Here is a 17,263-nt window from a genome sequence, read left to right on the forward strand (position 1 = left end):
TGCCACAGTGCAGCCCTGCACTCCATGGGTGGTTGTTTGGCCATCCTTGGTGTAGCCACCAAGGAATGAGCAAGAGATAAATGTTACGATTATCCTGTTAAGAGATTACCTGCTGCCTGTGGTAATGCCAACGTATTAGGGCCAATGGAGCTTCAGCTCGTACAGAGAGCAGATAAAGAGAAAAAAATGAATAATTAATTCCTGGCAGAACTCAGAGTCCAGGTGGTACAGGTAACAGCAACTTAAAGAAGAACAAGAAATAGCCATCAGTCTCAGGACTCAGGTGATAGGGGCTTTAGCGCACCTGGCAGGTAGACCTTTCAGAGCTGTGGGAAAAGGTAATACAGCTGCTCCCAGGGTGTGACTCTCTAGGAACCTTGTTAGAAGACAACAGAAGACCATCAGTCACACCCAAGACTCCTTGCTCTAGAAGGAGGCAGCTGGAATCCCATATATCCTGGCATCCTCACCAAATCCAATCCTGGCACCCGCAGGGCAGGCTCTCTGATCTTTAAGCTGCTTCAGGTGTAGATATCTACTGGGCTGTGAGGGTTTCAGAGCAATTCAGCAGGAGTGAACCCTACGAATATAATTCCGCCTCCTCCTCTTTTTCTATTCCCATGGTATCACCACCTTTTGATAGTTGATTCATCCAGTTTCCTGTAAGGTGCACTGTAAATGGATTGCCATTTGTTTATAACAATCAATTTTAAGTTTAAGGCACTTCAAGTCAGTTAAACAAATACTTATTAAGCAATCATTTTGAACTGATTTCTGAGTCTGGTGCTGGAATTTAAAAGAAAAATTAAGACTTGTTCTCAGTTCTCAGGAAGCTTAGTTAGGGAAAGAAAAATGCAGGTAAACCAATGTCTTTCAGTCTTCTAGGTACATGACAGATATATACTTTAATTTTTCAAAAAGTACAAAGCAATAGTTATTTCTGTGCATGTCTTATTCCCTCTGCCTCCCTGTAATTTTTGTAGATGCCTTTGGATGTGTCTCTTTCATTTTTGTACTCTTCTGAAACAGTGGATAGAACATAATTGGCATTCAATAGATAAACATTGATCTGGCTTGAATAGAGAGTTCTATTACAATGATATGTTTTTAATAATATTATTATTTGATTTGACTTAAAAGATGTTTGTAGTTATATCAAGAAAGACACTTAGGAGAGTTTGAGTTGAATTTAGTTTTATTTCAAGCTGGATTTTTCATAAACAATGATTGCAGGGAGTAAAGATAAAATATAGTTTTAATTATCGATTAACTCTACTCAATTAGAATAGTTTGCCAACACTTTGGAAGGACAAATTCTGCAATACAAAATTAGTTGGGGAGGATTGATGAAATTGAATGGAATCACTTTTGTTAGGGCAAGGTGCTATTCCAGAAGATTTACAGTTTGCAATGACCAGTAAGAGAGGAATGGGCAGAGATTGACTTAGAAAACAACAGAAGGCAGTGGGTGTCCAATGTATCAGATGCTTGCATCCCATATTTGAGCTGGAGTCTCACCTCTGGCTCCAGATCCGGCTTCCTGCTCATACATCCCCTAGCAGACACTTGTTAATGGCTCAAGTAGTTGGGTCCCTGCCAACCACATGGGCGACCTGGATTGAGTTTCCAGGGCCTGGCTCTGGCCTTGGCCTCTGCTATGGTGTACATTTGAGGATTGAACCAGCAGACAGGATCTTTTTCTCTCTATTTTGCTTGCCACCTGTCTTTCAAATTAAAAAAAACAAAAACAAAAACAGAATTTTAGGAGAGCAAATAGGAAAATACCAGATGAAAGGTAAATCAGCAGGTTTGCTCTTCTGTTTTCTATGGATGTCTTAAACCAGAACAATTTGATTCTTATACAGTAGAAATGAAAACAATGATTGGGACAGATGTGATTTAGAATGTACGTCTATAGTATCCTAAAATGTGACACTGGGCACCTTTAAGCTCTTCCAGTGTCAGTGTTTTCTCATGTGTCACTGGGGAGCGCATACCGTCCTTCCCAGGCTGCTGTGCAGATCCAATGAGATAGTGTACGAAGGGTCCTAAAGGGTACTATGCAAATAGTAAGTGATCAGTCAATGACCATCCCCTTTAGAGGTTCTTGTATTAGAGCTCTCCAGACATAACTAATAGGAGAAACACACACACACACACACACACACACACTGGGGTGGAGTGTTTAGAAAGTCCATGGAAACTCACATTTTCATTTAATTTCAATTTTCCATGAACATTCTGAATCCCCTCTTATGTATGAGAGGGGAATTGGCACACAATTATGGAGATGGGAAAGTCCTATGAAAGCCCATTTGTAAACTGGAGACCAGGGAAGCCTCTAGTGCAACAAAGGTCAAGTCCAAAGGCTTTGGAACCAGGGAAGCCACTTGCATAATCTTCAGTCCAAGACTGAAGACCTGAGAATCCAGGGCCCACTGGTGCAACTGCTGGAATCCAAAGGCCAGAGATTCTGGTGTTCTGGTGTTCAAGGGCAGGAGAAGAAGGGAACGTTTGCAGTGGGAGAGAGGAGGAGAAATGTCTTTCCCTGCCTTTTGTTCTATCTGGACTCTCCGCCCATTGGATGGTGCCCACCCACATTGGATAAAGTCAGATCTTTCCTACTCATTCCACTGATTGAATTACCAGTCTCTTCTGGAAACATTAGGCCCAGAAATAGGCTCTGTCGCTCCCCCTCTTCGTGGAGGAACGACACAGGACCCTGCGCTGTTCTTCTGTCTGCTCGGCCCTTCCCGGGTTTGCTGCTGGTTCTTCCCGGGTTGGCTACTGTCCCTTCCACCTCCGTGGAAGGGCGGTTCCCCCTGCCACATTCCCCACTTCCGCAGGGGAGTGGCACACCGCCGGCCGGCTCTCTCGGGGGCTGCACAGGTGTTCCCCTTAGATGTTCCCCTTAGATGTTCCTGGTGCATGCCGTCTCTCTCCTCCTTTATAGTCCTCCTCCGCCAATCCTAACTTGGCTGCCCACACGCCGAGTACGCTGCTCTCCTCCAATCAGGAGCAAGTCCTACAGTTTATTGGCTGAACTGGAGGCAGCTGTGTAGAAGCTGTTTTCTTCTCCCAGCGCCATATTGTGGGAGAGCAGATGTATAGAATAAGTCTTAATTCCAGTAACTTAGTCTAGTCCGAGTTGCTCCCCACAGGCTCTACCTGTTATCTGTGTATCTCTTTATCCATTCCCACTGACACTCAGAATTAGCCATCACAATTCCCTTCCCTAACTGCAGAGAGCTCAGAAATCAGGAACAAATTCTAACTTTGTAAAAGTATCCTTTTGGATGATTTGATGAGCAGGAACTGGATTGAGGTTTGGAGTCTGGGGCCAGTCACACCCTGAGAATGGGCAGCTGCGATCTTTGATGAAAGCAGAGTCATGGCATTGAGCTGTTTCTGCATTAACTGAGGTTGGGCTGTAACAGGAGGCTGTCCTACTTTAAGCTACATGCTATTGACTCTGCAGGAGCCCATGGACAAAGAGGTTCTGAGCAGTTCAGAACCAATTGTGGTTGTCACCGGTGGTGATGGTGGAGTGATAGCACCTCATCTCATTTAAATTGTTCACCTGGAAGCCTTTGTAACTTCTCTCTCATAACTGATGGGTTAAAGGCTTCCGTCTTATGACTGATGGATTAAAATGTGCATGATTTCAGGCTCCTGGGACTGTTGAAAGCAAAGGAAATACTTGGATTCAGGTTGATTTCAACAAACCTGGGTTTTGTGCCTCTTGTGGGGCAGCCCTGAACCATCTCCTGGAAAGGAAGAAATCTCATTTGGAAGCAACCTTGAGTCCAACACAGGGTGGCCATGTGTTTTGATCACCCAGTCAGGACAGTTTTGAGAATGGGTGGAGGGATCCTTAGACTTTGTGCTGGGATGACAGGCCCAAGCAAGACCATCATTGTATGGTCTCCCTTTCCAGATACTCTGGGTGGAGGAGGGTGAACATCAGGCAGTGCTGCCTGAAATCATGTTCCTCACTTGCAGGGGCTTGAACACCCTCTGGACATCCATCCTGGCTTGGTGATTTCCTTCTGTTGTAATTAAGAGTTTAATTCCCGAGAAAGACCCAATAGCACTTGTGAGGAATAATGTAAACACTTCATGTACATAATGGTTTACAGTTTATAGAGCATTTTCACACATATATCACCAATCTGAACCTCCTCCTTCCTCCCTTTTTTAGTGGCCTTGTAGTAGTAATGGCACAGGGGTACATAGCACAGGTGTACACGTGTTATCCAGCTATTTTGCATTTAGGTTGTGTTCAGGTGTTCTCCAGGTTGAATGATGCTGCAGCCAAGGTTTCTGGTTATGCTTGGGATTATAAAGAAAATGAAACTGTATCATTATAAAAAATAAAAGAAAAATAAGAAAAGAAGGAGGGAGGGTAGGATGGGAAGTATCATTACGCTGTTAGAACTGTATATTTGAAATTTATTCCCTTTTCATAAATTAAAAAGATTTCTGAAGACTTGTTTTTCTGAATGTATGTTCATCTTTTTGGGTCAATGACAGTATTTTGAGAAGCAATCCCCCCAGATTAGTATCAAACTTTCAAACTGCAAGTCAGCTGCTTCTGAAATGTAACCTGACCACACTGCCCTCTGTGATAGCTGCCTCCTCCAGAAAGCCTGCGCTGAACTTGACCCTCTCTCCTCTCCCTATCAGAGAAAGGTGTCCCTCCTCAAGTCACCTCCAGAGCACTGTGTGAGTCCTTGAAAGAGGGCCAGTTCTCCTAATTGTATCCTGAAATGCAATTCAGAGTAGGAACTCGGGATATTTGTGGAATGAATGAAGCTGGCCAGAACAGGACTTTGCAAACTCTAATGTGCACACCCAATCATCCGGAGAGCTCACTACCAAGACCCAGGTGGTGCCTATGTTCCTTTCTCCCCACAAATATTTTTTAAAGTTAGAGATAGAGATCTCTCATTTGCTGGTTCACTCTTCTGAAAATCCCTGTAACAACCAGGGCCAGGCCAGGCCTAAGCTAAAAACTCAGTCTGGGTCTCCCGCGGGGACTTGAGCCATCACTGAGGCTCACTCACAGGATGCTGGAATCAAGAGCAACCAGGACTCACGTCCCCGTGGCAACTTAACCCCTGAGCCAGACACCTGACCTTCGGCCGCATTTTGAACTGCAAGTTTTTCAAGCATCAGTGTTCAGACCTGGATGAACATTGGAATCACCCGGGGAAGCTTGCCGTGCCCTCATGCCTGGACCACGCCTCCAGAGTTCCTGATTTGATGGGTGAGGGTGTATGTGGTCAGCAGGCTTTTTAAAAGCTCTGCAGCTGTTGCAAGTGTGCAGCTACGTTGGCGAACCATGATGCTTCGGGGCGTCCGCCATGGCAACACCCTTCCCACAATGAAGCCTGTGGTTCCTTATAAAGCTAGGGAAAAGAGTATTAATGCTGTCATCTATTTCTGGAGTTGACAGAGGACTTTAACACCACATCTGTTATTGCATTGGTCCCTTACTTCCTGGGAGGAAGACTTTTCCAGATAAGAAGGAAACTCAAGAAGGCGACCCATACAGAAATGAAGCCTGAATCCAGGTGGGTATTTGGTTGTTGTTACAATTCAATTTTTTCCCGTAAGGCGTTTTTCTTGCTTTTGTAGGCATGTTTGTTAGTGGCCATGTAATGACATTTCAAGGACACAAGCCAGAGTGCATCTAGGTCGTGTTCCATTTTCTGCAAGTTGGTGTTGCAGACATGATGTCTGCTGAATGCTTGTTTTCCTGAATTTAGGATCATTTTCTTAGGCCCTGACAATGTCTTTTTGAGGAGTAATTCCCCAAATTAGTATCCATTCTCTCCCCAGTGATGTGTGAGAGTGATCCCTGCGTTGTCACCTTGCCAGAACTGAGTATTCTAAGATCTTCTGGTTAATTTGCTAGGCCAGCAATGCTCCTTCGCATGGATTTGCATTTCTTTAATTAGAAAGGAGCAGGTATCAGATGTTTAGCTTTGGCTTAGGGGCTCTTTTGGGCTTTGAAAGGGTTTTGTTTGAAGCAGCTCCCCGGGTGACTCTCATGTCTCTTCCTACTCTAAGGTTCTGTGCTCTGTACTTACGCCAGCAGCCTATCTGGGAAGCATTTAATGAGCACTAATTCTGCTTAATGTATGTGAATGAATGCATCTACCCCGCCCATAAATGTTCAAAAGTTTCCCTACCATATAGATATTTAAAATGGTTTCCTTTTGAAAATGCTAATATGACAATGAAATTATTAAACAGAAAGATGGATATAACATGATTAAAATCATGTTACTGAATTTTATTGTGTTTCAGAATTGCTTATTAGCAGTCATATTTCAAGGGATATTGAGTATTCTGAGGATGTACAGCTTTTATACTTTGTGGCTGGACATTTATACTGATTCTGATTTTACTTGATTGGGGCTTCTGGCTTTATTCATTTTGATGGGTTATTTTCTTTAATTCACAAGAGTGGTTAGCAGAGCAAATAGGCGAAACATTTGTATGTCACATATCTAACATTTCCCCTAGAGTCTTGTAAATTTGCTGTCCCACCAGTTAATAGCAGTTTACCAGTTTGAGAAATTTCAGGGAAGCTATTGAATTTGATGTTTTACATATTTAATATGCAGAAACTTATAAATTGTTTTAAATTTATGCTTATTTTTAACCAGTTAGACTGAATGTTAAAAATAAATGTTTATCAATTGTTTTTCTTCTGTGAATGAGCTATCCAGTTTTTTTTTAAAGAATTTTTTGGTACCTTAGTGCGATTTTGTAATTTTCTTCAGGTAACACCCTTGGAGGTCATGGGGAATAATGTGGGTGGGAACTGAAGCAGCTTTTTGAGTTTATTTTCACCAATCCTACTTGAATCAAGAGTGAATACCATTAAGCTGTGTTGAAACGTGGTGTTTTACTTGAGACAGAGTGGTTCTCTCTGTACAAGTGTCCGGGTCTTGGTGCTGCTGGTAGATGGGTCTTGTTAACACAGGCCAGGCCTTCCATTTTTCAATGAAATTGCACCACTGAGCAGCTACATTCCCTCCTATTAAGGGCAGTCTTGTCTTAAAAAGGAGCATGAACCTCAGTGATACTGCTGCATTTGGTAGCACAGGAACACAAGCGAAAGAATTGGTCGAATCTTGGAGGGCAAAGTCTCATCATTCTGAGGGGGGATACTTCATCTGTTTCCACACAAGTGTTTTCAGGGTGAGGAGCACCAACATCTCTGGGCTGCACATTTTGCAGAACAATGGTTGGTAACTCTGGACAAATGCCAACATTCTGTCTTGTGGATTGGTCAGTTATTTTTTTAATGGAAGTAGAGAATGGGAGGGAACTGGTAGGAAGGGAGAGGTGTGTGAGGCTGGGAAACCACTACAAACTTAATAAAAAATCAAATGCTGAGGTAGGATGTCAACTACGTAAAAGAAAATAGACCATAGAATAATAAATGAAAATATACCAAAAGCACTTAAACATTTTCCTACTGTTGGGTAAATAGGTGAATTACAGTTTTTAGCTTCAGGCAATAAAAGAAAATCTTTGTGGTAAGATTTCAAGTTTTTAAAGAAGTTTATCTTCACAATTGATCACACTGATAGGTCAAAGAGTCAAAGGGATCACACAAACAAGACTAGTGTCTGCTAATACTAACTGATAGAATCAAAAAGGGAGAGAACAATCCAACATGGGAAGTGGGATACACAGCAGACTCATAGAATGGCAGATGTCCTAAACAGCACTCTGGCCTCAGAATCAGCCCTTAAGGCACTCGGATCTGGCTGAAGAGCCCATGAGAGTATTTTAGGCATGGAAAGCCAAGACACTCTGGCAAAAAAAAGGACCTAAATGAAAGTTCTTCTCTGTGAGATCCCAGTGAGTGAGATCCCAGTGGAAAGAACAGGTCTTCAAAGAAGGAGGTACCTTTCTCTGAAGGGAGGAGAGAACTTCCACTTTGACTATGACCTTGTCTAAATAAGATCGAAGTCGGAGAACTCAAGAGGCTTTCATAGCCTTGGAAACTCATGACTAGAGCCTAGGGAGATTACTGATGCCAAAAACAGGAGTGTCAAATTGTTAAGTCAACAACAGGAGTCACTGTGTACTTACTCCTCATATGGGATCTCTGTCCTTAATGTGTTGTCCAATATGAAGTAATGCTATAACTAGTACTGAAACAGTATTTTTCACTTTATGTTCTGTGTGGGTGCAAACTGATGAAATCTTTACTTTATATACAGAAGATCAATTTAGTATATATTAAGATAATTGAGAATGAATCTTGATGTGAATGGAATGGGAGAGGGAGAGGGAGCGGGAGATGGTAGGGGTGGAGGTAGGGGGGAAATTATGGCGGGGGGAAGCCATTGTAATCCATAAACTGTACTTTGGAAAATTATATTTACTAAATAAAAGTTTAAAAAAAAGTTTATCTTATTTCTTTGAAAGGCTGAATGATGGAGAAAGAGAGGCGCTATCTTCTGTCCATTGCTTCACTTCTCCAATTCCTGCAATATCCAGGGCTGAAGCCAGGAGGCGGGAACTCCATCCAGATCTCCCATGTGGGCAGCAGAAGCCCAACCACTTGAACCAGCACCTGCTGCCTCCCAGGATTCACACTGGCAGGAAGCTGGGATCAGGAGCAGGGCAGGGAGTCCAACACAGGCTATGACATGTGGGCATTCCAACTGGTGTCTTAGCTTCATGACCAAGTGCCATCCTCTACCAACCAAATATTTTTAATTTAAAAGGAAATTTAGCATTTTGTAGAACTCACTAAGAGAAATCAATACTGTTTTGTGAACATATATACTATTATTTGATTTAGAAGGTAATAATACAATTGAAATTTATCAAGTCAATTTGTTCTAAATGATCAGAATATTCCTTTGTAAAATTTTACTTAATTTTTTTTTATTTGACAGAGTTAGACAGTGAGAGAGACAGAAAGGTCTTCCTTCCTTTGGTTCACCCCCCCCCCCCCAAATGGCTGCTATGGCCAGAACTATGTAGATCTGAAGCCAGGAGCCAGGTGCTTCCTCCTGGTCTCCCATGCAGGTGCAGGTGCCCAAGTACTTGGGCCATCCTCCACTGCCTTCCTGGGCCACAGCAGAGTGCTAGAGTGGAAGAGGAGCAACCGGGACTAGAACCCGGTGCCCATATTGGATGCTGGTGCTGCAGGAGGAGGATTAACCAAGTGAGCCATGGCGCCGGCCCAGATTTTATTTCATTTAAAATGCATGTGTTCTTCTAAAGCATGTAACATTTTAAATGCACCAGGTTATTACTATTTTTAAAAACCAACTTGCTAGGATTAAAAAAGTGATTATCTGAAATCCTGCTTCATATGTATTTTTAGATCTATATTTTTAGGGTAATTAGGGCATTGGCTTACCAGGAGTCAAGGAGATACAACAGTGGACTTTGCTTTTTCTGTGTTTGTTTTAGGCATTTCAGAATTTGGAATTTTAAAAAATAAACTCATTTCTTCAAGCCTACAAGCTTTAGCTTACGGAATTTGAGGGCTACTTTACTGACAAATGATGGCAATTCTAGGGTACATTTTGTTTTGTGGGTAGAGTGGAGTTTCTCATTTTAAGCAAACCTTGTGTTTGATTTTTCTAATATTAAAATAACTGCCTTTCTTTAGAGGAAGAATTCTTGATTGTCTCGACACTGAAGTTGTCTCATTGCCAAGTTGAAGGAAATAGATTTAAGCTATGATGTATTTTCTACAAATGAAGCAGGCTATTATCAATTTCTTCAAGTGTGCATGAAAACCGGTACTGTGAAAGATAAGAAAAGTCTTGATTTGAAATGCTTCTGTTAACTTCCCTCAATCAGGAAATCAGAATTGAGATTTATGGAGTATGTTACGTATGAAAACCCTTTTTCTTTCCATTGGTTGAAGATATTGTATGTGAGCCAGAGTTTATGCAGTGTATGCTTGGGGGAGGAGGGCTCAATGTGTTAGATTAATTTTTTTAACAACATTCAACTTGGTAGTGTTCAATGTATTCTCTCTCTGAACTGTTGTGAATTTAACGGGCCATTCTACATGTTGGCAGGAGATATTAGGATGGGAATTATAATGGAGCATTCCAATCCATATCTTTTTAGTAAGAGAGTTGAAAATAGCTTTTTTTTTTTTCAATTATGCTGTCCCAGGATATACCTGTGAGGGATTTAAACCTCTCAAAATGAGCAATTTTATTCTGCTGTGGGGTATTTATAAGATAACTCCTAGCTGAAACAGACACTCAGAATAGTGTCTGGTTAATACAGTGATTAACACCCACAATTTACATGTGAATTCTACCCAAATGTATAGTGTTTAGAAAAGTCTTTATTTCAACTACTCAGGTGGCTATGGCTGTAGTTTTACTTATGTAGACTCAGAGAATATTGGAAGAGATTGTGTGTTAATGTTTTAGCAATTAGAAAGTAGTTTTAGCAATTTCTAAGTAGGCCCTTATGATAAACACATTTTCACACACCATTTCTGAATGAATAGAAACATTTTTAACTGCATTTGAGTAGTCTCTACTTCAACTGAGGACCCAGAAGTTCAAACTGGAAGTCATTTTTGTAACAGTAATTCACTTAACAAATAGTCATTGAATACCTTTTGTGGGGATCCTACTAGCTTCCATATTTGTAAACTAGCAATTACAATTCTGGGTCCTCTACTACAGATCTATGGACAAGACTCCTATTCCCAGTAATCTTCTGAATTGAAACCACAGTTGTTGCTTCCAGAGTCTGAGCTCTTCCGTTAGACACTTCTCTGCAAAATCTTGCCATTTCTCTGCTGCTTGTTATGCTGCCTTTACCCATCTTATCTACTTTAATGTCACTAGAAACTTTCCACGCATTTTTTTGCAGAAGTGGAATGTTTCTAGAACTCAGTTTCTCTCATTACCCTGGTTTCTCTGGGCTGGTCCAAGTATGCATACAAATTTCAGCCTGCTCCTGGAGTTGTTCCCATTCTCCCTTTACCATGATTAGACTGACGGTGTCTTCTAGATGACAGTGAATTCTTTCCTCCTCTTTTCCACCTTCGATTGTAGGATCAAAAAGCCTTTTCCAAACCATATTTATTTCTCTTGCTTCTGAAATTTGCCTTTCTAATCACCACGTGAACACCGATTGCCCCAGCCCCAGCCCCTCACTATGGAACTACCTCTGCCTCTTGACAAAACTGATTTTCTTTTTGTCCATAATTGAGATTATATTGGTGTTGAGAATCAGCACACATTTTAATTTGTACACAATTCTTAACATATGTATTAAAAATCTAAAAAGCCATGAATTGTCACTCTTTGAAGTTATTCCAGTGACTTTACAGCTTCAAATTTTGGAGACAACTCTTTCCACAAGAGGCTATCAAGTACCAGTATCTTCAAAGATTGTTATATAAATCAAAGTTGAATCTTTTAACCAGTATTCCATACCTGCCGTTAGGTCTCAGTTTTATTCTTTGACTTACAATAATTTTTTTTAGACTTTTATTTATTTATTTATTTTGACAGGCAGAGTGGACAGTGAGAGAGACAGAGAGAAAGGTCTTCCTTTGCCGTTGGTTTACCCTCCAATGGCCGCCATGGCCGGCGCGCTGCGGCTGGCGCACCATGCCTATCCAAAGGCAGGAACCAGGTACTTATCCTGGTCTCCCATGGGGTGCAGGGCCCAAGCACCAGGCCATCCTCCACTGCACTCCCTGGCCACAGCAGAGAGCCGGCCTGGAAGAGGGGCAACTGGGACAGAATCCGGCGCCCTGACTGGGACTAGAACCCGGTGTGCCGGCGCCGCCAGGTGGAGGATTAGCCTAGTGAGCCGCAGCGCCCGGCTGACTTAAAATAATTTCAAAAAGTTTCTCCACCATCCCAAGTCCCCAGATATGACACATCCCAATATTATAGGGATGCCACTCATTTGTGGTCTTTCTGTTCATAAAGACCACCGCACCGCCAAGGCTCATCTCACAGTTTGGGCCTCACAGCGAGTCAGACCTGCACGTCCAGTCACTTGGAATGAGGCAGGAAAATAAATGACCATCTCCATGCACATGACCTGTTATACAGCACCCAGAGCTAATCAATGCTCTGAATGGAAAATGAGTAATTTGATCAAATCAACTCTTCTGTGGGTGAGGGCTGGGGATGGAGCAAGAAGGGAAATATAAGGTGAAAGACATAATTACTGCTGTGACAGCGATAGAGCTGGGGTCTGACTTGTGATCTGGCGCTCCACCCACTGCGCTAGGGGCTCCCTCTACCCCTGAAAAGTCTTACTTACGAGGACTTTCAAATTCCACATCAGCTCACTTATTTCCCAATTAAGTCAATGGGTGTCGGGAAACACACACCCTTTAGTGTATTCATTTGTTTCATTCATTAGTTGAAAATTGTCCTTGTTCCCCTTCTGATGGTCTAATCTGTTAGCTGAGGTGTAGAGTCCTCACCCTGAAGGTGTAGGAAGCCACAGAGAAGTGCCAGGGTCTCAGTGCCCAGAGGGGACTACTGTACAGAGCTACGTCTTCAAAGTGGGGAAGGCAGTAATCAAACTAGAGAGAAGTGAAAGAAAGCTGGGCGCAAACAGGGAGGCATGGACAGAGTGCTGGGTGGCTGAGTAGACCGTTAGCTTCTAGTACATGATGTGTCCATGGGTCTGCTTTGTTCAAGAACAGGGCTGGCACAGGACCCACATGTGTGATGAAATGTCTCTGTTTTATGTATCTAGATTCTTATTTTAGAAAGTCTCGTAGTCCATCACACTTGTGTTGTCAGGATCAGTGGAAACTAATCCTAAACCATGGGGTCAAGTTCTGCTTTCTATTTTATTTTTTTTTTTTAAAGTGCATTCACTGTGTGTGTGTGTGTGTGTGTTAAAGATTTATTTATTTGAAAGGCCAAGTAACAGGGAGAGGCAGAGAGAGAAAGGTCTTCCATCTGCTGGTTTACTTCCCAAATGGCCGCAGCAGTTGGAGCTGGGCCAATCTGAAGCCAGGCAGAGGCAGAGAGAGAGAGAGAGGTCTTCCATTTGCTGGTTCACTCCCCAGATGGGCACAATGGCTGGAGCTGTGCCGATGTGAAGCCAGGCACTTCTTCCAGATCTCCCAGGAGGGTGCAGGGGCCCAAGGACTTGGGCCATCTTCTACTGCTTTCCCAGGCCACAGCAGAGAGCTGGATCGGAAGTGGAGCAGCCGGAACTTGAACAGGCACCCATATGGGATGCTGACACTACAGGCGGTGGCTTTACCCATTAAACCACAACGCTGCCCCCTCCCCCCAAGTTCTGCTTTTAATAAAAAGTCCTAATCAGGGACTTTGAATGCCTTCTTCTATGATCCATTTTCATGTTTCATGTCCCTTCATTTTCCTGTGTCTGCTTCCCTGATGATGGGGAGCAGTTGCGTAACTGGAAAGTAGACAGCCATTATTTCTCCCTTTCAAAGTTTTCTTTTCCCTGCAGAATAATCCTAAAGCTTGAAACTTTTTTGACATATATATATATATATATATATAAAATTTATTTGATAGGTAGAGTTATAGACAGAGAGAGAGAGAGAGACAGAAAGTTCTTCTTTCCATTGGTTCTCTTCCCAAATGGCCGTTATGGCTGGCGCTGCGCCCATCCAAAGCCAGGAGCTGGGTGCTTCCTCCTGGTCTCCCTTTGCAGGTGCAGGGGCCCAAGCACTTGGGCCATACTGCCTCCCCCGCCCCCGCCCCGCGCGCCACAGCAGAGAGCTGGAGTAAAAGAGGAGCAACTGGGACTGGAACCCAGAGCCCATATGGGATGCCTGCACCACAGGTGGAGGATTAACCAAGTGAGCCATGGTGCTGGTCCCATTGACTATATATTTTTATTTTTGATAAAATGTTCTGAAATTAGGGTAATGGAGTTGGAGCCTATATTTGAGTCCTTCTAACATGCCTTGTTATTTCATGGATTGTAGTCATTTCACATGTTTCCTGTGTTAATTTGATTCTCCTTATTGCCCTATAAAATAGGTTATGTCTATTTTATAAATGATGAAATTGGACCAAACTTTTTCTGTGGTTCTACACTCAAAAGGCTAAAATATGAACAAGATGAGCAAGCAGCCAATCTATAATACATAGATTTATTTTAGGATTTTAAATGTGTATTTGCCAAAGTAATTATTGCACATGGATTACAAACCAATAGGACTCGGGCAATTATTCAATGCCGCAGGTAAAATGCCTCTTGGGACACCTACAGTCCATATCTGAGTGCCTGGTTTGAGTCCTGGCTCCACTTCTGATTCCAATTTCCTATTGAGTACACCCTAGGTGGCAGCAGGTGATGACTTAAAATAGCTGGGTCCCTGCCACATGTATGGGAGACCCAGATTGAGTTCCTGGCTCCTGACTTTGCCCTGGCCCCGCCCTGGCTGTTGTAGGCATTTGGGCAGTGAACCAACAGATGGAAGATCTTTTTGTCTGTGTGTCTTTCAATTAAATGGCAATAATAATATGAAAAGAATCAAAAAGGCTAAAAGGCTTAATGTAATGAATGATAGAAAACACATGGCAAATTCTTATATGTATCAGATATGGTTCTAAATCCTTTATACATATTAGCTCATTTAATAACAAAATGCCAACTTACTGTCTCTGTTCTACAGATGGACGGACACTGGGATACTGAGAGGTTTCTTCAGTTGCCTGAGCCAGATTTATATGTGGCAGACAGGGACGTGGCACAAACACTCCATGTTCCTCCTCCTGTGCTTGCTATGCTGCAATCCTCCCCACATCTGATTCCTCTTCCCAGAGATGGAGCCTCTTAACATTTTCTGGTGTTCCTTCTGATGTTCACTTCTGTATCCCTGTGCTATTTATTGAGATCCGTTTTAAGCATTATTGTGCTCCTCCATGTAAAATGAGGGTTGCACTTGTACATCCTTTCTTAATTCTGGTACCCATTCTCTTAATCTTGTCTGCCGATTTGTAATTCAGCAGCATTTACCTTATTGTAACTGTGTAAGTTTTCATTATTTATGAACTGAGTTACTTATAATTAATTTTTTTTCTAATGCAATTCTTATTTTCTGGAAAAAATAATTGCCTCATTTTTCCTCTTCTTGGTTGTCCATGTATCGATTTTTTTTAAGATTTATTTTACTTATTTGAAATGTAGAGTTACAGAAAGAGAAAAGGGGGAGAGAGAGGGGGAGAGACCAAGCAAGCTTCCATCCACTGGTTCACTCCACATATGGCTGCAATGGCCAGAGCTGGGCCAGATAGAAGCCAGGAGATTCTTTCAGGTTTCCCATGTGGGTTCAGGCGCCCAAGAAATTGGGGCTATCCTCCACTGATTTCCTAGGCACATTAGCAGGGAGCTAGATTAGAAGTGGAGAAGCCAGGACTTGAACCAGCACCCATATGAGATACCAGCATTGTAGGCAGCGGCTTTACCAGCTATGCCACAATGGTAGCTCCATCCGTATATCTATTCTTATTTTGCTTCATACATTCCACCTAATGTCATATGCTTTCTAATGTTTTTTCAAGATGTTCAGATCTCTCAAATAACTCTTCAAATCCATGTTTTCCCTAAAGTTCTCTCTCCTGAAATCCCCACGTACTCATTCCAGAAGAGACCAATGCCCAGATGATCTTTGGGTCAGCTGCACAGCTTTTGTTTGCATCTGTCTATAGAATTAGACTCCATGATTTCCTTTTCTCCACCTGTTTCTACATAATGTTATAATAATATATTGCTATATTATGCAAGTGTTCTTGTATATACTGCTGTTATATAAACCACCCCCAAATTTACAGACTTAAAATAATTTCTTAGCCTCAGTTTTCAGTGGATTAACTGGGTGGATCATCTGCACTATGTAGTAGTGTTTGGAGTCTTGGGATGTCTGCTTAATTGTTTTCTCAAAGCTGGTGGACAAACCTGGCTTTGACTGAGAGCTCAGCTTGAGCAGTCAACCAGAATACCTGTTTATGGCTTCTGCATGAGGCCTGGGATTTGTATGGCATGGAATCTGAATTCTGTGAGGGAGCATCCTAGGAAAATGCTTTTAAAGATGTCCAGAGAAAATCTGCAAGGTTGCTTCCTATCTAGCTTTGGAAGTCTTGACGCATTCTTCTGTTCAAGCAAATCAACTAAATGATGCACAGACTCCCACGAAAGTAGAGATCCCCTCAATGTGAGGAGCAGCGTGTGTTAGGAGGGGAGGACTAGTTGGAAATCATCTTTGTGTTGAGCTCCCCCTTTAGGATAATGCTGCTGTCATAAAACCCAGAATTCTAGCTGAACACACATTTTTATTTCCCACTCGTATTTCTCTTCTCATTCTTCTATCCTATGGTTCCATATTCACTCAGAGTATTGGAGTCCTCTGCTTTTAGTTGGAGGATGGAGATTGGAGATGTGTTTCTTTTTTTTTTTTAAAGATTTATTTATTTATTTGAAAGTCATAGTTACATAGAGGGGAGGGGGAGAGAAGAGAGAGTGAGAGAGAAATCTTCTATCCACTGGTTCACTTCCCAGCTGGCTGCAATGGCTGGAGCTGCACCGATCCGGAGCCAGGAGATTCCTCCAGGTCTCCCACGCGGTTGCAGGAGCCCAAGAACTTGGGCCATCCTCTGCTGCCTTCTCAGGCCACAGAAGAGAGCTGGATAGGAAGTGGAGCAGCCGGGACTTGAACTGGTGCCCATATGGGATGCCAGTACAGTAGGTGGTGGCCACACCTGCTACACCACAGCGCCAGTCCCCAAGAGATGTGTTTGTTTCTAACCACATTGGTCTACAAAAATTTTCATCACTTCTGCCTTCATCCTATTGTTGGAATTAGTCAGAATAACAAACCAAGACACAAAGGGGATAGGAAAATTAGCCTGTGGTTGGGCAGTATGTGACCAAGAAAACTGGATGGAAGGGAGATTAAAACTTTTGGTGTTGGTTATTTGGGTCTAATGTGCTTCTCTGCAAGAACCCGACTGCCAATAGCTTCTTGACAAAAAGACTTGGAAGAAGCATATTTTTATATTTGTACATGAAGAAATAGACTTTTAATTTAGTTTTCTTCTTGAACAGATTGGATACAGAATTTTTGGTTGAAAAAATTTTCCCTCTTATTTTTGAAGATACTATTTCACTTGGACTAGGTCCATAAATCTGATGCCACTTTGACTCCTCTTTGAATGTGAATTGTTTTTTCTCTGCAAGACTGTGAGATTATCCACTAATCCCTGGACCTCTAAATGTTGAT

This window comes from Oryctolagus cuniculus, chromosome 2 (assembly GCF_964237555.1).
Source record: "Oryctolagus cuniculus chromosome 2, mOryCun1.1, whole genome shotgun sequence".
NCBI lineage: Eukaryota > Metazoa > Chordata > Mammalia > Lagomorpha > Leporidae > Oryctolagus > Oryctolagus cuniculus.